The 24,180-nt window shown below is 40.4% G+C and overlaps 1 long non-coding RNA gene across 1 annotated transcript; it reads right to left on the bottom strand.

The window, feature by feature from the left end:
* Positions 1-815: 815 nt before the first annotated feature.
* LOC114467485 (uncharacterized) lies at positions 816-23,706 on the bottom strand. Its single transcript, XR_003674521.1, has 3 exons — positions 23,696-23,706; positions 20,278-20,284; positions 816-944 (listed from the first exon to the last, which is right to left on the bottom strand). It is a non-coding gene; the product is annotated as an uncharacterized LOC114467485 (long non-coding RNA).
* Between the last annotated feature and the right edge of the window lie 474 nt (positions 23,707-24,180).

The following is a 24,180-nucleotide window of genomic DNA, read 5'->3' as shown; positions in this document are numbered from 1 at the left end:
GCAGTTGACATCACACGCCAAAACTCCTTCTACTGACAATCCTCTCTCCTTCTAACATGGACATAATCCACGCCTCCTAGAATGTGAGCTCCTCCCTCTCCAACTACCTCACAGCTAAAAAAAAACACTGCGGTTTAATATAGAATATATATTATACTTTATTGCCATATATGTAAATGCAGACTGCACTACTGGACTCCCAAACTGCACTACTGTTTCTGCTGCCGATCGTGTTGGGAGTCACTGCTTGGAGCCACAGACCCATTGTTTACACACACCAGCTGTTAGCACTCTGTGCTAATGCTACACCAGCCTAAGCAACGAGACCCGACATCGCTCGTGAACTGAGGAGGAAACGATGGGGATGTTTCTGGATTTGTGGCTCACAGCGCTAACAACAGACTGGGTTGTGGAATTGGATTGGAGTCTGGCTGTGTTTGTGTGCGGAAAGGAGGACCTGCTGCTGGTGCTGCTGGTTCTGCAGCAACGCGCACACACTTGGGGGTTTGTCCAACGGAATTTGTTTTTTCGCGATTTTTGAGACAGTAGTGTTGCGGTGTATATTTTTCTCTGATTGGTGTATTTTTTCTCTTTTGTGTGGGAGGAAAAAAGGTGGGAGATGGCAGATTTTTCTGTAGAAGATTTTAGTGATAATCCTTCTTGGGATACCTTTGAGAAATGTAAAAAAAAATGAGTTGTTAATGATTGCAAGTCATTTCAGATTAAATGTGTCTGCTAATATCCGCAAAGCAGAGATGCAGAGAGTGCTGGGTCGACAGCTGGTGGATGCCAGTGTGCTGCATGCTAGAGGTGGTGAGAGTGAGGCCGCAGTACTTCAGAAAGACGCATTGGAGCCGCAGGGTGCCAGTGGAGTCCTTGATGGAGATCGCAAATCGGCCGCTGGTTCTCTGACAGGCATGAGTGCAGAGGATCTCCGCCTAACCCTAGCAATCAGAGAGGCAGAGGGGAGAAACCGTGAGTTGGAAGTGCAGACAATGCATCTTCGTCTCCGCGTCCTAGAACTGGAGCGGAGCCCGCCTCCCGGCACGTCCGTCCCCAGTCACAGTGCGTCTGCTTCCGCGGCTAGCTTTGACATGAGTAAGCACATTGCCTTAGTTCCTCAGTTTCGTGAGTCGGAGGTCGACTCTTATTTTAGTGCTTTTGAGCGCATAGCTGCTGCGCTAAATTGGCCCACAGAATTTTGGTCGCTACTACTGCAGTGCAAACTAGTGGGGAAAGCGCAGGATGTCTGTGCCAGTTTGTCTATTGAGCAGAGTTTAGATTATGAGACGTTAAAGAAAGCTGTGCTGTGTGCCTATGAGCTTGTCCCTGAAGCTTATAGACAGAGGTTTAGGAATAGAGAAAAAAATACCAATCAGACGTACGTGGAATTTTGCCGTGAGAAAAGCGTGTTGTTTGACAAGTGGTGTCAAGCATGTAAAGTTAACTCCTTGGAGGAAATGCGTGAGTTAATTTTGATTGAAGAATTTAAAAAGTGTTTGCCTGAGCGCATTGTGATTTATTTGAACGAACAAAAAGTGTCCTCTGTTACAAAAGCTGCTGTGTTAGCGGATGAATTTATTTTGACACATAAGAGTGTGTCTCCAATGCAATCGTCGCGCTGTCAAAAAAATGTGTATGAACTTAGAAATAGAAATAGGTCACCGAAGCTCGCTCGTAAAACTGTTCCCACGGGTGCGCAGGACAGCCGTGAGTGTTTTTACTGCAAAGAGCCAAGTCACTTGATTGCTGTGTGTCCGAGTTTAAGAAAGAAAGAGCAGTCCAAACCAAGTAAACCTGCGGGTGTGTGTTTGATTAAGACTTTGTCTTCACCTGAGTTATTTTCTGCGCCTCCGAAAGCTGTAATTTTAGACGTGGATTCTCGTTTTGAGCCTTTTGTTACGCAGGGCTTTGTTTCTGTGACTGGTGAAGAAAAAGAAAAGGCACCTATTAACATCCTACGGGATACAGCTGCCTATCAGTCCGTAATGTTGCGTGACGTCCTACCCCTGTCGGATGAAACTTCGTGTGATGCTGATGTGTTAATGTGGGGCATCGGGATGACTGTAATGAGAGTCCCACTGCACATGGTGCATCTGCAGTCACCATTAGTGTCAGGACCTGTCAAAGTGGCCGTGTGTCCACGGTTGCCCGTTAGTGGCGTTTCGTTTATCCTAGGGAATGATTTAGCTGGTGGAAATGTGTTTCCCTCCCCAGTGGTTGCCGATGATCCGATCCCCGTCTCGTCCATGGCCGCTCCTGCTGACCCCTCTGTGCCTAAACTTTGTGACGTTGTAGATTTGTCTGATTCGTTCATGACTACTGTTGATGAAAATGTGAAATCCAACATTTTTGAAAATGTTGTAAAATCTGAAAACGAGATGAAAGGTAAAAATGAACTATGTTTATTCCCCAGTGATGCTGAGTTAACATTAAATGTGACCCGTGAGATGTTAATAACTGCTCAAAGAAATGATAAAACATTAACATCTTGTTTGTCTTCTGCATCAGCTGGTGTAAGCACGTTTCCTGTGTTCTTCTTTGAAGATGGTGTTCTGATGAGGAAGTGGAGTCCTGAAGCTGATGAATTACAGGCGGTTCATCAGGTAGTGGTGCCCAAAGAATATCGACCACAAGTTCTAAGTATTGCACATGATTCTTGTTTAGCAGGCCACCTTGGCATTAAAAAAACATATTTCCGTGTGCTGCGCCATTTCTTTTGGCCCGGTTTAAAATCGGATGTAGCCAAATATTGCTGTTCGTGCCACACCTGCCAGCTCGCAGGAAAACCAAATCAACCAGTCCCTCCAGCACCATTAAAACCAATTCCTGTGCTTGGGGAGCCGTTTGAACGGGTGATTTTAGATTGCGTGGGGCCTTTGCCAAAAACGAAAGCTGGACATCAGTACATTTTAACTATCATGTGTGCAGCTACGCGTTTTCCACACGCGGTCCCGCTACGCTCACTCAGAACCAAACCAGTAGTTAAAGCACTCCTTTGGTTCTTCTCTATGTTTGGACTTCCTAGAGAAATCCAGACAGACCGCGGTACGAATGTTTTAGACTATGTTAGTTCTTTTCGTGAGCGTCACCATGTTTGTCAGCTGGCTCAGGAAAATCTAACACAGGCTCAGTCAAAAATGAAAACTCGATTCGATAAACAGTCTGTGGTGAGAGTTTTCCAGCCAGATGACAAAGTTTTAGTGCTACTGCCGCTGCTGGGCGGTAGTCTTCAGTGTCAATTTGCAGGTCCATATGTAGTGGAAGTGATACAAATTATGTGATTAAAACTCCTGATCGCCAAAAGAAAACTCGGATGTGCCACATTAATATGTTAAAACATTACTTTTCCCGAGAGGATCACCCCATGGCTCCACCTGAGGTGCCCGTGGTGGTTGTTTGTGAAGCCGTACCACAGTACACTGTGAGTCATGATGGCTTACGAGAGAAAAATGGTTTATTGCCGGTTACTCGTCTACAAAACTCTGAAGTGTTGAGTGACTCATTTTTATCATATTTAGATGAATCAGCCAAAACTGACATCATTAAGCTCATTGAGGATAATTTAAACATTTTTTCTGATCATCCTCGTCAGACTTCGGTTTTAAGCCATGACATTGATGTGCAGGGTAACCTGCCAATCAAACAGCATGCATATCGGGTCAATCTAACCAAACGAGCTTTAATGAAAAGTGAGGTGAGTTATCTTGTCGAGCACGGGTTAGCTGTTCCAAGCGTAAGTGCCTGGAGCTCCCCGTGTGTCTTAGTTCCCAAACCCATCAAAACTGCTCGTTTTTGTAATGACTACCGGAAGGTAAACGCCGTCACAAAGCCCGACTCCTACCCATTACCACGAATGGAGGATTGCGTAGATCGGGTTGGTTCTGCCAGATATGTTACTAAGTTGGACTTATTAAAAGGTTACTGGCAGGTTCCATTAACTCCTCGTGCTTCTGAGATCTCTGCCTTCGTCACCCCTGATTCGTTCCTCCAATATACAGTGATGCCATTTGGGTTAAGGAATGCTCCTGCTACATTCCAGCGATTGATGAGCAGAGTTTTAGCTGGAATTGACAACTGTGAAGCATATCTTGATGTTGTTGCTTACTCAACCACGTGGGTGGAGCATGTGGCAACATTGTCCCTGATTTTTACTCGTTTAAGTGCCGCATCCCTTACCCTTAATCTGGCTAAATGCAAATTCGGTAAGGGAAAGGTAACCTATCTTGGAAAACAAGTAGGTCAAGGTCAAGTTCGCACAGTTGCCGCAAAAGTACAGGCTGTGATTGACTTTCCTGCTCCCCAGTCAAAACGGGCGCTGCGCCGATTCCTGGGAATGTGTGGTTACTATAGAGGATTTTGTCGAAATTTCTCAGAAGTTGTCGCCCCTCTCACTGCTTTAGTTAGTCCGTTGAAAAATTTTGTCTGGTCCCCTGAGTGTCAGACTTCTTTCGAGTCCACCAAGGCTCTTTTGTGTAGTTCTCCTGTGTTGGCTGCACCTAACTTTGATCGCCCTTTTAAGTTGGAAGTGGACGCCAGTATATGGGGTGCTGGTGCTGTCCTTTTGCAAACAGATGAAAACGAAGTCGACCATCCTATTTGCTACTTCTCGAAAAAGTTTAACAAACACCAGGTACACTACAGTACTATCGAGAAGGAGGCCCTCGCTATGTTGTTAGCCCTTCAGAATTTTGAGGTCTATGTAGGATCGAGTTCCGAGCCCGTACAGGTTTTCACCGACCACAACCCCCTCGTTTTCCTTTCGCGGATGAGGAATTCAAACCAACGCCTTATGCGGTGGTCCCTTCTTTTACAAGACTACGTATAATGTCAACATTCTTCGTAAGAAGGGCACAGAAAATGTGTTGGCTGATGCTCTTTCTCGGTCCTCTTTAAATTAAACTCTTCAGGAGTGTTTAATTCTTAGGGAAGGGTGTGTTACGACTGTTGTCGTATGTCAGTTTTGTTTGTGTGCTACTTGTATTTCTGTGTTGTGCGCTGGGGGTGTGTGTCTCTCTATCAACAGCTCAACCTACGTGGTCTGTGAATTACGGGTCCACTTCGGATTGGCTGAGCTTCGGTGGAGGGTGGCTAGAAAAAGACCCAGATGACGTATGGTGTGCCAGAGGTGGTTCAGAGGGCGGGTCATCCTATACCCACGCTCCAACCAGCACGCAGCACGTCCTTCTGCCCTTTGACAGCTGACAGCTGACCGTTTGACAGCTTCACAGCGAGACCGACACGGTGATAGGTTTTCTTCAGAAAATACTCTGTTAACTTTCACTGCTACACTGATGATACCCAACTGTATGTATCGACGAAGCCAGGTGAGACAAATCAGCTATCTAAACTTGAGGCCTGTCTAAAGGACATTAGGGCCTGGATGGAGCAAAATTTTCTTCTTCTCAACTCAGACAAGACTGAGGTCATTGTACAGGGCCCACGACACCTTAGCGAAACCTATGCTAGCCTAACTGCCCTAGATGGCATTACTCTGGCACGAAGCACAACTGTTAGAAACCTTGGGGTTCTATTTGATCAGGACTTATCCTTCAACTCTCACATAAAACAAACTTCAAGAACTGCCTTCTTTCATCTCCGTAACATTCCTAAAATCAGATCTATCCTGTCTCAGGGCGACGCCGAAAAGCTAGTCCATGCTTTTGTTACCTCTAGACTGGATTATTGTAATTCTCTTTTAGCAGGCTGCCCGAGCAAGTCGCTAAAGACACTTCAGCTGGTTCAAAATGCTGCAGCACGTGTACTGACTAAAACTAGGAGAAGAGCTCACATTACTCCTGTATTAACCTCTCTGCATTGGCTTCCCATAAAATATAGAATAGAATTCAAGATTCTTCTTCTCACTTATAAAGCCCTAAATGGACAGGCACCAGTCTATCTCAAGGAGCTTGTAGTGCCATACAATCCCCCCAGAACACTACGCTCTCAAAATGCTGGCCTACTCGTTGTTCCATTTGTCTCTAAAAGTAGTATAGGAGGAAGAGCTTTCAGTTATCAGGCCCCACTTCTCTGGAACCATCTACCAACCACGGTTCGGGGGGCAGACACCGTCTCTACCTTTAAGGTTAGGCTCAAAACATTCCTCTTTGGTAAAGCTTTTAGTTAGGAACCAGCTCATAGCTCATAGTTAAGATGAAATAGGCATAGACTGCCGGGGGGGGGGAGTCTGGCATGCTCGGTTGGAGAGAGGTTGGAGAGGGCGTTAAGAGAGAGGTCATTCAAGTTAGAGAGGGACCGGAGAGGGTCCCATTCCTCTCTCAAACACTCCCTCTATGTCTGCTTCTTCCCTTGTGTGTTTGCTCCTGTACTCCTTCTGGCTTTTGTCTTGCAGGTCCGTGGGATCCTCAGTGTGGAGTTACAGAGTCTCAGCGGCTCTGTCTCCACCCTCTCCTCTGCACACACCCAACACAGCATAACGTGGATGGCTGTTCATCATAAGAATGGGATCCACACAAGGTTCCTGCTGCTTAACAGAAGGTTTTCCTTGCCGCCATGATGAATTCATGTTGGGTGTGGGATACATATGTATGTGTATATACGTATATATGCATATGTGTGTATCCATAAAATGAAGAGTCCGTCCTTAGACTGCTCTACTGTAAAGTGTCTTGAGATACCATTGGTTATGATTTGGCGCTATACAAATAAAGATTGATTGATTGATTGATTGATTGATTGATTGATTGATTGGCCCAGTTGGCTAGGAAACTTATGTTCTTTTATTTGTGGGTTCTGCGTAACCCAGTTTGGTACTTATTATTTTTCTTATGTGGCTCAAATAAATAGCCCAGTTTGGAAAAGATGTGTTGGCGTGCTGCTTGAGGCTGGTAAAGGATGACGTGTTCATGTGCCGTTCAGTGGCTCCTAGGCTGAGCGTAACAGACTCATAATCACAATAGTTGCAATAATAGCCATGTGTTTTACTCTAATGTGCAGTTTTTTGGCTGAAAACAATAACAAGAGTGTGTGTATAACAAAAGATAATTGCTAGTGATTACTGCTGTGTGTGGAGTCAGAGTCTACAGACACGCCGAGTCATGAATATGCATAAGTAGGCCGCGAATCAGCCCATTTTGAGAATTGCTCTGAAACTGGCTTTTCAGAAGGCTGAAACTACAGAAAATGGGAAGAAAAAAAAAACTCAAATATAATGTTGTTGGGGTTCTTAGAACAAATGGAGAAGGGTGAAAAAAAGCATAATACTGGACCTTTAACAGTAGATGATGAGCCCAAAATTCAGAGATTGAGGCCCCCATCATCGTTACACAAATGACGATAATGAAGTTAATACTGAAAAGGCTGCTTGCAGAGTTTGGACCTTTGGTTATATTTTACCATTTGATTACTTATGTAAGCACATTTTACAATGTTAGTTAGACATATGAACACACAAATTGAAATCAGTTGAAGTTGAACAACCGACCCTTTGACTGGAAGAACACCCTTGGTCACATGATCCTTGGCTGTCTCAATCTGTAAATACACATTCACATCTAACTCAGTCACTTCATTTTTGAAAGGATCAAAATCACACAAAACTTTAATTAGTGCTTCCCGAAAAGGCTCAAACACTCATGTCTTCAAATTAATGTTTGAAAAAAAAAATTGCTATTTGAGAAACATTGTTCATTTATCTTTGCTAAGATAACCATGAGCATGAATAAAGGCTGCAACTACCACAGAAAGTGTTATTCTGAATATTCACAAAAAGAGGCATGATGTTTACAACCTTCTGGCTCCAAATTCACTTTGATTCAGACTGGGAAATTACAGTAGTGATAACAAAAACAACACAAAGGGAGAATAAAGCCTGGGCGCATGTAATAGTGCTATGTTTGCATTTTAAAAGGTTTCTCCCATGATGGTTTATTGCTTCATAATGCAGGGGGAACTGAAATTAGCCAAAGATCTGACCATAAATCAGCTCCCAGTGATTTCATATTAAGTAAATAAGCAATGATAAATAGTTGCTCTGTGCATCTCCTCAGAGATGTAGCTGCAGAGTGGGTTACTGTATATCTGGAGAATGTGTGAATAGTTTCATATGCAGGATATGATGTGAAATCCTTGGTGTGTCAGCATGGCCACTATAATAACAGCTCCCAGGGAGCTCCATTTTTCCTTTGGAGAAGAAAACTCTAAAGATCAATTTTGCTTTGTGTGTGGTTTGAAAAGTTGTCCTTACGACTACAATGGCCAAGACTATTGATTATGGAGTTTTTTTTATAGGATGGTACATTTCAAAGACAATCACATAGTTGAATAAATAATGAAGTGACTGCTTTGTGTTTGAAAGATTACGCTCTCCTGCAGCAAACATGTTTGATTTGGTAGTCACATACAGAAGTTTTTGTCAATGTGAGCTAAATTAACTCTCTGCTCCTATAAAAACTTGTTTTACGATCTTAATTTTTACTGACCAGCAGCATCTCCAATCCTGTAGGGGGGACCAATTTGCTTTTAATCTTCCTCGATCATATTTGTATATTATTATTATTATTATTATTATTATTATTATTATTATTATTATTATTATTATTATTAATAATAATAATAATAATGATAATCTTGCTTTATTGTTTACTGCTGTAATGTGTGTGTGTGTATCTGATCTATATTTTTAACAGTGTCTTACTTAATTATACACTTATTTAATGTTTATTCTTTCTTTCGTCTTTGTTAACCATTTTATTCTTTTATTTGTAATTTTTTTCTAAATTGGATGAAACCAAAGCATTTTCCCCCTGGTATTAATAAAGGAATTCTGATTCTGATTCTGATTAAACATTTATCATTCCCTCCAGAAAATCATGATTCACACACATTTTTACAAATCTACTTTTTACACAGTTTTTGTTTGATTTTGGAATGATCAGCAGCTAACAAAATTGTGTTTCCAGCAATAAATGTACAAATGTTAAGTCATTTTTGGGCAATCTTTATCCCATCCTAAAACTTAAGCGGTATGCTAAGCTTTACCACAATAATATAGGGAATTGGAGCGAAGTAGCGAATAGTTTTTGTGTTTCTTATTAAAATGAAATGTGTTACAATTGGTGACACTTCATACATCAGGATGGAGTAAGGGAAATATTTACTAGAATCACTTTTGCATCATTTGAGCTGTAGATTATAAGCCATAGGTGTGCAAACTACGGCCCGCGGGCCACATCCGGTCCGTTGGTCTTTTTAATCCAGTCCGCCGAAGCCAAAATAAACAATTAAAAAACACAAACAACCATCTTAGTCCGTCATTTATCTCCTCAACACCCATGAGAAGAGGATGTTCTCCATTCTCCGCTTACGCCCGCCCTTTTTCCAGCCTCCCAGCCAGAGAACACATGTAAACAAAGACGAACATTGGCAGAGAAAGCTACAGCACCTGTTAATCATTGAATAAACTACATGCGGAACATTACTCATTAACATAGGACCCCGTCTGTTACGTTCTTCCACGTCGTAGAATCAAAGTAAGTTTTTGAAACTTTTTTCAAAAGTGCTCGGATCGGGCCAACCATGGTATCAACAGAGAGGTCTGGTGCCCCCCGAGTCCGAATATATGTTTGGTTTTTGGATAGAGTCCGAAATGGGCTCGTTGGAGGTCCCGGAAGGTTGATGTTTTCCACCTTGAACATGTAGTATTTTATTTTGAAAATAATCCGGATATTTTCTTCTGTGTCTATGTACTACTTCCTGTCCCGCACTGACTTATTTTTGTTAAAGCTGATATCCGGAGTTTCTGAGATGACGTCATGATGTCCCGCCCTCAAAAGCTCCAGTTCCTCCCCCTGCCTCTGCAATCTACCAGAAGCCACGCCTCTTACTTTTGTGCACGCGCATCGCGGAACATAACAAGGACGCACCGGGTTGCAATGATATAGGTCTATGGGTCTATTTTGTTTCCGTGCACAGTTCCGCATTCACTTTGATTGAAAAAAAACACAAAGTCAAAGCCTATTGGCTGTGCGCAGTCAGCGATCGTTTCCATTTGTATAGGGGTCTATAGGATGATAAGCGAGTCTGACAGAGATATAGTTTATTTTACCTGATGGAGCGTTGATTCCTCGAAATATTTTTTGCTGAAATGTGGTATCGGTCTCCTAATGCTAATCCTGCATTCAAGCTGAAAATGTTGTTTTCCCTGACTTCTCAAACTGTTTCAGCTGATGGCGTTACTCCAGTTCACTTATCGACCTGTCCATCTTGTGCACTTCCTTCAAATTTGTAAATTGAATTAAATTATAGCTTGATAAAAATAATCATGGACCTGGTTAGTGAATGGTGGACCTTGTAGTTTTACCTTTTCAAAGTGAGAACTCATACTGTCCTTTTCACACTCGGAAATCTTGCTTGTCCCATCAATAATAATAATAATAATAATAATAATGATAATGATAATAATAATACATTATATTTTTAATTGCTTTTCAAAAACTCTAAAACACTTTACAGTTGTTAAAACAATTGCACATATCAGAAAAAGAAACCAACAACAACAATAAAGTAAATACAGATATTACATAACAATCAAAAGTTGAAAGCATGGGAAAGGAGTGTGGAAGCAGAGGAGGTTTGTTGCTTTGATACAGCTTCTCCCATCGGTTTTACAAAAGTGCTCGGATACGTGTATTATTCCCGGGTTGAGTCCTAATCCACCCGCTGAAGACCCAGGTTGTTGGTGTTTTCATTCAGAAGCGAGTGGACTGCCTTGCTTCAATACTGCTGCTGAGCTGCTTCCATTGGTTTTTAAAAGTGCTCAAATCGGCCGAAATCTACATCAGCGGAAAACCATGGACGCTCCTCGAGTCCCAATATTAATGTTATGAACACTATTAAAACACTAACAATCTCTGGAAAGCATTAAAAACGCTGATAGGTTGGAAATATCCACAGAGTGGACAAGCTTGTTTTCATTTATATCCCTCTCTACCTATTTTTCCGAACATAGTCGTGTGATATATCGTTTCAAAGGTAATTCAATGTAGATTACCGTTTTATGTCGCACAATTGAATTTGTTTTACTCGGTAGAACAGAGTCATTTCATTGAATTCTCGGGAACGTGGTACGTGCTATTCGGTGCGAAGACGCGGGCCAGGCCGTCGTTCATCAGAACTTGTTAAATCAAACAATTCCTTAACTATAGTATAGGAGTTTTAATTGCATTTTCATTAAATAATATTAAGATTTCAGTAACTTCATAACCTTTTTGGTAAAGGTCATGAAGTACATATTGCTGTCAGCGAGGATCTCAGAGTGCAAAAGGCAAGGGAGACTTAATAAGATACATGAGTTCCACTGGAGGAGACAGTCGCTGACAGTGAGAGGAAAACAGTGGATGGTTCGATGACAGTCACCATATCCTCCTATTCAAAACTTTGTTTTACAGTAAAAAAAAAAGAAAATAGAACATATAGAATTGAATGAGAAATACAGTAAAACAAAAAAAATAAGTAAGCCAGAAAACCACTTGGATGTCCTTTTTAAAAAGTCCCTATAGTCTTTGTATTGTTTTTCTGTGCTTTATAAAACTTACAAAGGTCACTAAACATCTTCAAAACTGTATGCAACAATAGTGCTAGCAATAAGAATTATGTTGGAAGACAATAAATATTTTTGTACACATTGAGCCAGACATATGACCTTGATTTTATTGCATGAATGTTTATGTATGGATGGGTGCACTGTGACACCTGTGGTTACAGATGTAGGATACATAAAGCAGTGTCTGATGTAAACTGTACTCCAGGATTCTGTTAAGGAAATAACACACTTTTTCTAAGTTAGGGGATCAAATCCGCTACTTTTATAGGTACTGACTGAATTCCATCAGTACAACTACGGTAGGTACCAATTCAAGTAAAATGAAAAGGTACCATGTTTTGGTGCCTAAACGCATCCATGTGATTGTGAGGGAATAGAAGAGTAGGCAATTTTCCATGCCGGACATGAAAGCACACAAGCGTGAAGACGTCATTGGCTATGGGTGTAGCTAGCATGGCTGATGGAAAGCAATCAAAAGTATGGTTTTCAAAATGCCAAGCAGATTAAGCTCGTTGCAATGTTTGTGATGCGAAGTGCAAGGCCAGTGACAGGAATACCTCTAGACATCTGCAGCCAGCAACACAGGAGAAGACACCGATTCTGAGTCCCACGTACCCGGTATCGGTACCGTATCGGTTCAATTGTGAAATGTATCCAATACCATCCCTACTCTTTGTACATTGAAGCCGTTTGTAGTACTGGACTTTTCAAAAAAGTCACAAAAATGTCAGGTATTTGCTCTTTTCCTAAATAACAGACAGTTAAGATGAATGCACTATATAGCGATTGTCTTAACAGATAAGCACTGTGCACAAAATACCACAGTGTGACATCGTCCCTGGCATCTAGAGCTGTATAGTAATGCTGCGTTCACACCGAATGCGTCTTCTGCAGCACCGGATGCATCTGCCGCACAAAACGTACCGCAGGGTCCGCAGGATAAAAAAATGTCCCCATTTGCCTCATACATGAACCGAAGCACCGCCCACCAGCGACACATCGAACTCGGTGAGTTTCACTGCCTGCAGAGGCGAGGAGCTGCTCTCCTTTTTCTCCTCTCATAAACATAAACCACCAGTGAAAAAAGCCAGTGTGATTAGCGGCTAATGCTATCCTAGCTCAGTGCCGACTTTCAAAGATGAAAACTACAGAGATAATTTTGACCTTCTACTACCACCTCCTTGATGAATCTTCTCTACGCCAAATCCCTCCGAGTCCGGTCCCGGTTATAAAGGCCGTGTCATACCTGAAAAATTACAAAAATGATAAGTTTACTAAATTAACATTACATTTTGGTCGACTTTACTTTTTAAAAAAAAAAAAGGGGGGGGGGAGGGGGGGAGCCTAATCAAGACAATAAGCAACAGCTATTATACAGCATACGTGATGTTTCATAAAGTATCTGTGAGTGTGAGTAGGTTCATGACGCCAGGGACCCTTTTCCTGTAGACCTTAAAATTTGATTCTACATTATCATATCCCCATCACGAAGCTGGATTCTTGATGGCATTTCCAAATCCTGATATAATTCGTTTTCATTAGTCTTTTGTTTCCAAACCTAATGCATATGGTACCGAATGGGAGAATGAAAATGTCATTGATGGAAATTGTCACCAGTCACCAATGTTGAAAGAGAACAAACTGGAGACGGAGGGATTATAAGATCACTCCATGTAAATCATGGTTTTGAAGATTTAAATCTAAATCCTTACTTCAATTAGAATTGGTGGTGTTCCTTTTACTTCCTGACTGTGGAGCATCACTTTATACTGAAGGATTGTTACATTCCTCATGGGAGACAGGGTGGAATTAACAAGATGTTTTTAAAATGTCAAGTGATTTAGGAAGACGACTCTGATGCATATTCAGAGTCATTTGTCTTGGCCACAGTGAGTGTCTCACGCGTCCAGGATTCACATTTCACCACAGGGATCCTGGACATCCCTTGGTCATCTGTAGCATGTAACAGCGAACTTGGTCATTCATCATAAGACGACTCGACAGCTTGACACGATGTGCCCAAATGACTTCTGTGACCTCTGACCAATCAGTGTTCATCCCGTCAAGTTTCTCTGTGAATCATGGAATACTTTCCTTCCCTCCCTCAAATGGTGATCCATCAATGACATGATTAGCCCATATGACATATCAACATGTTTTCAACCTTTTCACACTTCTCGGAGCTTTTACCTCCATGTATGTTGAATTCATTTCATTCGCTTATCTTTGTCCTGTGCAGGCGCGTCTCACCTAGGGAGATGCGACACCCGCACTTTCATGAAAACAAAAATGTATCCCGCTTACTTTTTGGAGAGGAATTCATTATTTGATTGATTGAATGGTGATCAAGCCAATCACAGCCAGTCATTTGACAAAGCTGTCGTTCCAAGACGGAAAACAAAAAGTTAACAGCGATGAGTGTAATTAAAGTGACAATAAACAAGAAACAGGTGGAAAAATGGTCCAAAAATGGCAAAAACCTGCTAAGAAAAGAGTGAAAAGTGACTAAAATGGGCCAAAAGCAGTGGCAAAAAAATGGACAAAAGGTATAAAAAATGGCCGAAAAAAGGCAAAAAATGTCAGGGAAAGAAGAAAAAAGTGTTATTGGGCAAATTGTAGCATATTTGGATGCTTAAATAATCGAAGAAAAAAAATTGGATAAAAGTGGCAAAAATAACCTTGCAAAAATTAGGAAAAAGAAATATTTATTGGCAAAAGAAAAACTCAAAGTGTCACACTTTTGGGAAAAGGGTCAAAATGCTAAAGGATAATGAAGCGCTCTAAACCAAAGAGAATGAGTCCACACATATTTCTACCTATTGCTGTTCTGGGCGTGAATTTCCTACGCAGTTCTGCGGACGTGAGGTCAAATGAGGCGGCCCAATAGAGAGAGACTGAAAGAAGACAAGCACAGTGGTCTAAACTACTGTTTGGTTCCACAGATGCATGCAGAGGCATATGCACAGGTCTTGCAGTAAACAGTCACATATGAACGGCGAGTAAATAAATAACCGTGTTACAGTTGGAGTGTGGATCGGGCCCCATTTTCTTGTCCTAATCCAACCCGACAGTGAAAACCTTATTTTTTCCTCAAAGAAATGACATATTTACATTTGTTTTAGTGGTAAGCACTGATTTTATTAACAAACAACTATTAATGTCAACATCAGATCAGCACACGGGTAACAAGCGAAAGTGAAACACAAACGGGGTGCACGCCAGATACCCAACGAATCTATTTATACATAATCCATGCGTCAAAGATAAGGATATTCCATGTTTATGTGCAGAAACGTGAAGCACCGTGAATCACAGCTCTCACTGCTACAGATAAAGTTGCATTCTTCAGGGCTACATCAGCTGCAGCAGGAAGGCAAGAATGCTGCGAACCCGACCCGTTTGGTGCCATCCAGTCCTGTCAACGTCCGGTCGGGGGAATCCGTCCTTTATCCACAGTATCAGCTCCGGTGATAAACAAACAGTTGCTGCGTGCTCCCGCGGCGGCTTGGCTGATGGCTGCAGTTACACTTACCTCCATGGTGTCACTATGGAGTCTGATTTCTACATCCTGCTCTATGCTCCTTTAAGGTTTTCTGGGGGAATAATAATCAAAATGAAGACATAAAGAGCCACATGTTGAGTATCAGAGACTTAAGAGCTTAATCATGGTTTTTGTAAATGTGTTTAACAAACTGAATTAGGAATCAACAGTTGCCCTATCCTTAGAACACCCTCACTTTGAAAATTGCTGGTCCTCCCCTGGTCCTGCGAATAGCCAGTTGCTGTATGCTTTTCTCTTGTTCTTAGTATTTACTTTGCTTTTAACCTGTTCCTTGTTTAAATGCTGTTTAATCCCAATTCTTTGCCAGTTAGCAAGATTTCAACTGTAGCATTTCAGTTTGACTATGTTTGCATGCCTAAATACGTCGACTTGCTATCGTCTGATTGGCTGCAAGGCAAGGCAAGGCAAGGCAAGGCAAGGCAAGTTTATTTGTATAGCGCATTTCACACACAAGTCAACTTAATGTGCTTTACATGATCAAAAAGTGCAAAAGAAAACAGTTTAAAATCAATGAGAACATTAAAGATGGCAACAAAACATTTAAAATCATCAGTAAAAACATTTAAAATCATCAGCAAACACATTATATTACTGCTTGCAGTTTGTTCCACTTCTTCAGAGTAAGAGAGCGAGTTAAAAATAAGAAACCTATGAAGTTATTAACCTAAATGTGTCAGTTTTCTACCCTAAGCATTCAGAAATGTACTCACACAATAAAATGTTGGAATCTTTCTTCATACATTTGAATGATAGAGAATGTGAAACCTTGCTGAGATTAAAGGGTTTGATTAACAGTGTGAGCTGAGTGTTTACAGAATAAGTAGGTATTTACTCAATCAATGAGGAAATCAGTCACACTGTAAATGTTTAAATGCAGCATTTAAATGTACTGTATTAAACACACATTATTTGAATGGAAGGCATTCAGGCGGGTTTCCAACACGAGTGTGAATTGCTTTTTGTTTCATGTTTTCATTATGGAGTAAGTTTATCCTTAACGATAGTAAAGATCTACAGCAGAAACATAGTAAAGAATAGCTTTCCTTTAATTATCACATTTCTTTCAGATGTTCACGTCAGAATAATGCAATGGAACATTAGTTTTGAACGCTAGGACGGTTCTGCAGATGGTGCTGTACTTTTAATCACAAGTTCACAGCATCTCAAACAGTTGTGACAGGGAGTTTTCCTGTTACATGAACAGATATCATTTGGGATTCATGGGGAGATTCCACATGTGTGTAAATCTGTGAAGGATGTTAATTATTACCAAACCATTCTGGGACCACATATTATAATTGTTTCAAGTGATAACATTTGTTTTTGTTCAACTTTAGAACTACGTGTTGTATTATCATAAGTTGTATTTCTATGTAATTTACAGCTTAAAATGACAGAATCAGTGCTACATACAGAGCCACACAGTCTGAATGTGATGAGTCCATACAGTCTGCTAATGATTGTAAACAGCCACAGAATGAAAACCAGTAAGTGTGGAGGTTTTGTGTCCAGACACGTAATTATTTAACTATAGTATACATAGTCTTTGGATGCATAATATTTAAAGTTAAAAAGCGGTCACCTTTGTTCAGTAGATTCCTGGAAATCATCGCTCTACACAATCATGCAGCTTCACTCTCAAACTTACTGTAAAAATGTTTAGGAGTAATTAAATGTGTGCCTTTGTTGTATTTCATTAGAGATGACACTGAAGCAGAGGATAAATGTTGTAGCTGTAGCTTGTCAGTGCTCTCACAGCTGCGATACACATGGATCATGTTGTTCCTTTTAATGACTGACTAACTCATCTACTCTGCTTCAGTAAATGTGGATCTCGCAGTGTTCAATTGATCACTCACCTTTGACAAGATTTATATAAACTGTGAATAATTTAAAACTGCTGTTTGAGCACACAGATGTTTGAGTGACATGTAGCACATCTAAGTCAAGTAGAGAAAATATAGACATGAGGGCAAAATGAGCGTTTTCAATCTAGTTTAACATCATATCTTTATTTAGGTCTGTTGCATCTGGTGGTGTGGATGGTGATGACAAAAAAGGTGGTGTAGATGGAATATTTGGGACAACTGAATTGCAAATACTAAGACATTCATTGTACAATCAGAGTCCAAAAGCAGGGTGTCACAACCTGCTGAGAGCGTGAGAGCAGCTGGCCAGATCATTGCAAACGCTGCAATCTCTGCAAACTGTAAAACATTTCACAGCAAGCTCGTACCTATACAGGCAAGGGTAAGGTCATCCAACAGGGTCATGTCTCTAACCTTTGCTCATCACCATATATGGAATTACCTTGCTCTAGAAATAGTTGGAGAAAAAGACAACCTATCAATCAGTCAAACAGGGAGCTTGTTGTTTGACCCCCAAGTTTAAATATATCTCAATGGTACAATGACTCAAAAATGAAAGCCTCTAAGCTCTTCGCTGTGATGTATTGAAACAGTTGACCTTAGCTGAAAAGAGTATGAACCTTATAATATCAAGATGTCAATTACTTTGATACACTTAAGGTCAAACATTGTTTAGGGTTGTATGTGTAAGTGACATGTATAAAACTTTTTTAACAGGACCTTCCATGCTGTGGTTTGTTGGGGAGGGGGGCTGTACTAAAAAGAAGAGATGCTGCACATTTGGACATGCTGGTGAAGAGGGCTGGATCTGTGGTGGACACAGCTGGATTCTCTAATCTCAGAGGGAGAAATAAAGACCCTGGAGAAGATATGTCATCTTTAGTTTTAGTTTTTGAAACCTTTAATACAGGAACCCGTCCGCCATCTAATGGCAGCAACACACGGTGATTCTCAGCCATCAGGGTACAGCAGCAAAAAAGAGTCAGAAGGATTAATTTGCTGTGGCTTACTTCCTACGTAAAGCTGCGCTCTCAGAACAAGACTAGCCAGAATCCCTCTGAGTTTGTGTTATTCACAAATGACCCTGTGACCCTCACCAGCCTCAAGGTGCAATTGTAAACCTGTCTATTCAAGTCCATGTGGACCATGAGGAAGGTGAGAGACTGTGCGTTTAGGGCCATAGCAGGTGAATCGTTCACATTTTATTTGTAATCGTTATGTTTAATGGTTTTTACCATACCCTATGTTGTTAATATGATAACTGTGTCTGTTTAGGCTTGAATCTTTCAAGTGTACTTGAATGTTGTTGAGAGCAGTATGTGCAATTTTGTTGTACTTTGTGCAAAAACAATAAAAGGATTCTATTCTATTCTATTCTGTTCTTTTCTTCATGTGTAGCTACTGGAGCCACAGTCAATGGTTTTTGTCACAGTGGAGGAAAAAATTACATGTTTTCATTTGTTTGATGTGTGATGGAACGGTGTGGATTCTCTGTTCAGCTTGTTCGGGCTGAATATTGTTAAAAAATGAATTGAAAATGAATTGCTATTAAATATGTCATCATTATCAATAAAAAAAAAAAAAAAAAACATTTAAATGACACGTAGAAATGGATTATGACAGGATTTTCATGACCCTGTCAGTCAAAATGACAGGAAAGTCTAGCGCAACATCTGCCTACAACAACATGTTCACTATAGAGTGAACATGTGTGCTGAAGTTAGGTCTGGCTTCCTGTCCTGAGTGCACATAGGCCGTTTCTCAATTCTAAGTATGCATACTCCTTACTTGTGACTCGTGGGAACAAACTTGGAGAACGGACTTGCGGAGTGCGCAACCACGGACTTTGCATACTCGTCGTTTTTGGGATAAAGCAAACTTTCTAACATCGTGCGCAACAGTGTGGAGTATGTGCGCTCCACTGTAAGCATCAAAGAAAATAATATGTATCATTGAGTAGATGTCATTGTTGTAAATATTTATTATTCTGTAAACCAATAAAACATTTGGTGATACATTTTTAAAAATGAACAAAAATTTAAATACAATAAACGTGCGTGTGTGTGTTTCGTTTTATATACTGATACCTATAAATAGGTAATCTGGTCATGGCTAATGGATGGCCAAAAACACCTGTGACAAAAATCCTAAGAAGCAACCAGGCAATAGGCCATACAGGCAATTTGTCCAAACAAATATAAAGGACTATTTACAATGGATCGGACAGGTATGGATGTTGTGGTAGAAAGATGAAATGGATAAATACATTTATGAATTCAATGATTAAAGATAATATTTGAAAAATAATAATAATGAGTGAAGAAGAAAAGGAAAAAACTCATTTACTAAATTGTAATAATAATAAAGAAATCATGCGCGTGTTTGAAGTGCATGCTGGGAAATATAGCTATGACGGAGTACGCACAAGTCTCCTCTGATGCATGCTCGGTAAAACGGGCGGAGCAATTCTCATCCGGGGATTTACAGCGAACTTGCTGAGAAGCGGACTTTGAAATGGAACAGGACTTGGGCCGCTCGTGATAACGTTTCATGAGACCACGAGCACGAGTCTGCACAAGTACACAGATTGAGAAACGTCCATAGTCTTCTATTGATGCTCGCTCAGACAGAAAACTTCACCACCTCAACACCTCAAATTTACATGCACATATTTTATCTGTGTGCAAATTAAGTAATGAAGCAAGGTTGAATTTGGCTGATATTGTTTTTATTTCAATACAGAGCCACATTGCAATGGCTTGTTGGTAATCATTTCATTTGTGAATTATTTCTATACATAATGGTGTTCACAATGCTAAACTTATAACACAGAAGGTGACCCATTTTCTGAAGCAGCTCCAAACTCAAGCACCTTCTTTTGATGAGGAGGGAAAGAGTCGGTCTCACTCCAGGCCTAAGAGCTCCCCAAAGATTAAAAAGGAAGCAGTTTATAATGTGCAGCAGTTTTGGAGTGTTGAGAGTGCGAGGGCATGTTTACTGAAGTTTCATGTACACTTAACTAAACTGTTATTCAGGGTTAAAAGTTCAGCTCAGCATAGACATTTCCAGACTCCTAAACGATAATAAGTCAGCTGAAGTCTATAATGTATAAGTAAGGTCACATCTTTGTGAGTTTTGCTGTAAAAACACTTTTATGATGAAGACCTTGAATACTGAAAGTTGCATGAGTGGGTGAGTCATTTAGAAAAAAAAATTGAGATATTTTCTGGGAATATACTTTGCACGCTATGATGCATTTCCTGTTTGGATCATTCGGGTCACACCTTTATTCTTAGTTTTTCATCTTCTTCTCTTACCCTAACCGCCCCAGTACGGGTGGCTATTCATCTCAATCTGTCTCACCAAATGCACCTGCTGTCACCTATTCAGTACAAGGGGGATCTTGGGAGTGTGTGTGTGCGTGTGTGTGTGTGTGTGTGCGCATTGATAGCCTGCACAATTGCTGACAACTTTCACTGAGAACGTCCTGTTATTAGTGTGTGCTGAAAAAGCAATATCCTTGAAAAATCTGCAATAGGGAAAACATTTTCTTACACTTGACTGGCAATATTCTGATGGATTTGCTGCAAGTTCGAAGCATTGGCAGAAATATTAATATCGCAGATGTAATGGTTAACAATTGACATCAAATTTTTTCAGCATTATAAATTCTCCCCAGTTTTGATATGTTAGTGATTTTCTTTGTTCCAATTATAATGCATAATCAATGCAAAGCCCCTTCTAAGCTGATAAATCATTCATTTATAGAATAAATACAATGTATGAATTATTAACTCCCCCATGCCACCTCTTTTGTACAGCCTCTGATTTTCCATTTAAAAATTTCCTCAATTCTGTTTCAGAGGTTATCCATCCATGTTTTTTCCATACCAGTTGACATTTCCATTTTGTTTCTGTTTTAACGGCTTTCCCTAATCAGACGTTATTATAGGCAATTTAACTTCCCGAAATCTTGCTTAATACGGTTGATAGAGTTAACTATTTTCATTATTTCATATGAATGCACAGCAGAAATGCACCAGAATTATGCTGAAATCGCGCAAGATTTTGCAGTCATTTGTTACACTTGCTTAAGCTATACACTAAGTGTGATCTATGTTTCTGGGTTAGCGTAGCTACGTGTATGCCCTCTGTGTCAACGCTGACCCCTCTGCCGTTGCCTGAAGCGACAAATATATAAAGCGGTTATTTGCAGAGCACCGCGTTCCCTCGATGCAGAACTTCAAATGGTCAACCACAGGGTCACATTGATGTGTACCAGAAGCATAAATTAGGCTTTAGAACATCTGTTTTACAGCAGAAAATATAATAGAAATGTGTAGTATTGTCACAAAACATATTAGTAACGGTTTAATCCCTGTGGCATAAATATTTTACAAGATTATAGTTTTATTTTTAATCTAAAGCAATAGATAACATGTGCAGTTAGGGTTAAGTGCCTTGCTCAGAGTGCCACAGTGATGGCCCAGGTTGGATTCAAACCAGTGACCCTCCAATTACAAGCCTGCTACCCTAACCGTTATTCCAGCACCATTTCAGCAGGTTGAGTCACTTGATAATGTGTCAGATTATGTGTGAGAGTTGATATTAGTATTAGCATCTGTGACTACCCATTTACGAAGACAAATTGAATTTAAATGCGTGATATTATGAATATATATATATATATATATATGAATCTGAGGATATATTCAGTGCAATATTGCAATTTCTGCTTCATTTTTTAAAAGATAATAATAGAAAGTAGCTTTTTCAAGAAATAATAATAATACCAATTTTGCCATTTCAGTTTCACGAAGTGAATTCCGTATTTTCTGTCCATTTTCTGCAATCATATAAGCATAAGCGAGGAGCCTGATAGCTGAACGCTCTGCCTCCTATTCTACTTTTAGATACATCCAGTTAACCAGCAGACTGGGAGTGAAGTGTTCTGCCTGAATGATAGGGCAATAACATGTATTTAAGATATACTGGAGCTTGAACGTTAGGTGCTCTGTAAGCCAAGGGGAGGATTTAAACAACTGTATTCTATGTTTTTTTTTTTGGGAAACCAATGAAGGAAATCCAATAATGGATAAATCTGCTTTCTCCTGCTTGTACCTGTTAGTAGTCTTTCTGCAGCTTTCTGGATCAACTGCAGACTTTTTATTACTGGGAAATCCTGACAGTAAAGAGTCACAATAATCCACTCTATAAATAACAAATAAGTGGAAAAGTTGTTCAGCATCCTTTTGCAATGTTCCTGATTTTAGAGATATTACAACGGTGGAAGAAGGTGGTCCTTGAGATTTGTAATGCCAATGTTTTTCAATAGGGCTGCGAAATCGCAAGGCCATTTAAAGTACCTTCATGCTTAGATTATTTGTCTTTGACAAAGTTTCAGACATTGTATGGTGTTGTTTTTTTAATTTATTGGTATTGCTGTCTTGACTTCTGATTAACTTATTTCAATGATGCCCCTCCCTCTCACACCAACTACAGCAGTTAGTAACATATACTGTATGTATGATGCAGAATTGTGGATCAAGCCACACTCGCAAGTCTTCAAATGATGTTTGCTGCAGTGCATTACACAATGACAAAGCTATCCACACTCCATCGCCTTGGGTGTTCCTTTCTTTGTATCCTGTCATGAAAAGTTATCCACACGCTCTCCAGCAGTTCTGCAAGGAGGTTTTGTGTTTGTTTGTGTTGTTGTGGCCATCTTTTATTTATAAGGAATGAATCCCTCTGGAATGACATTGACTCTGTCCAGTCAATGCGAAACAACTGACCAAGGAAGATGAATATGAAAAGACAGAGGAAAACATGGCAAGGTATCCTAGTTTTGATTTAGACTTCAGTGTTGTAAATCCCCTGTGGGGTGATCGCCAAGGTGAGCTAACTGGATGCTTCAGAGTTTGATTTATGCTCATCCTAAAGTGAGCTTCACTGTAAATAAAAAATAACCAGCTCCACACATTTATTGGCATATGCTCCTCCTGCAAATAATTGTTTATGGTATGAAAGTTTTGGGACGTTCTCATATATACATGAATACAAACAAATCACTTGGGGCTCTATTCCTCATGCGCGTAAGTCCAAAAAGCCACGCAGCGGCACTGTTTTGTGCTGTGTGCTATTCTCCCACTGTACTTAAGTCAGTCGCTGCACGCCTTCATCCCGGTTACGCAATGTGGGTGGAGCAGCCGTGGAATGTGGGTGTTCCCATTCAAATCTGGCTTTACACGCATTCTCCGGTGTACGTAAGTCCTTTTCCTCTTACGCGCTTCTAACCCTGGAATAAGTGCAGCGCCCCGATAAGGTGAAACATTATATGCACTAGAAACATGGACTTAGTTACATTTGAAGCCATACGGACTCTGTATGTGATCACTCAGATGCTGCTGCGCGATTAATTAAAACTCTGATAGACACAGACTCCTGTCCACGTTGGTCACAGTGATTCAACTATTTTCATACTATGTCCAACGCAAAGTCACAGTTTGATCCACTACAGAGTGAAACAAGCTGTCCTAAGTGGATGAGGATGGACCACAAACAGTTCCCACACATATTTTAATGAGGCTCAGCTCAGGTCACTTTAAACTATTTATATTTAAAACTGTGTATTATGGAAGCCAATAGTTCTGTTTCACTGCAAACATCCCTCTGTATTAAAGCAGGACGCTCTGCGGCCACGTTATTTCCTCATGTCTCAGCGCATCTAACTCGGTCATGCTTTACAGCAATGATGATGATGATGATGATGATGATGATGATGATGATGATGATGATGATGATGATGATGATGATGATGATGATGATGATGATGATGATGATGATGATGATGATGAAGGAGAGAAATTTTAACTGTGACTCAGACAGAAGAATGCTGCCAATCCTCAGTCACACAGCAATAATCTGATCAATGATCTGATCAAATCAACCTGTTACATTGTTCATCAATTGACGTTTCAAATTAAAAGTGTACTTTATCATTTTCACGGGTTTCAATGACATTTACAGGTGTTGGAAAAACACCATGTTCTGTAGTTTCTAGACAGCCCAAAAAAAATTTCATAACCTCCTCCTTTCCTTCAACCCGCCTTCATTCACAGAATACGCGCTTTTGCTCACAAAAAAGAGCTTAAGTCTAGACAGGAGAATAGACCCCTTGATTTTTA

The sequence above is a fragment of the Gouania willdenowi genome, chromosome 7 (genome assembly GCF_900634775.1).
Source record: "Gouania willdenowi chromosome 7, fGouWil2.1, whole genome shotgun sequence".
In the NCBI taxonomy this organism is placed as follows: Eukaryota; Metazoa; Chordata; class Actinopteri; order Blenniiformes; family Gobiesocidae; genus Gouania; species Gouania willdenowi.
The sequence above is the reverse complement of the archived record's forward strand: the minus strand, read 5'-3'. Positions and strand labels throughout refer to the sequence as shown.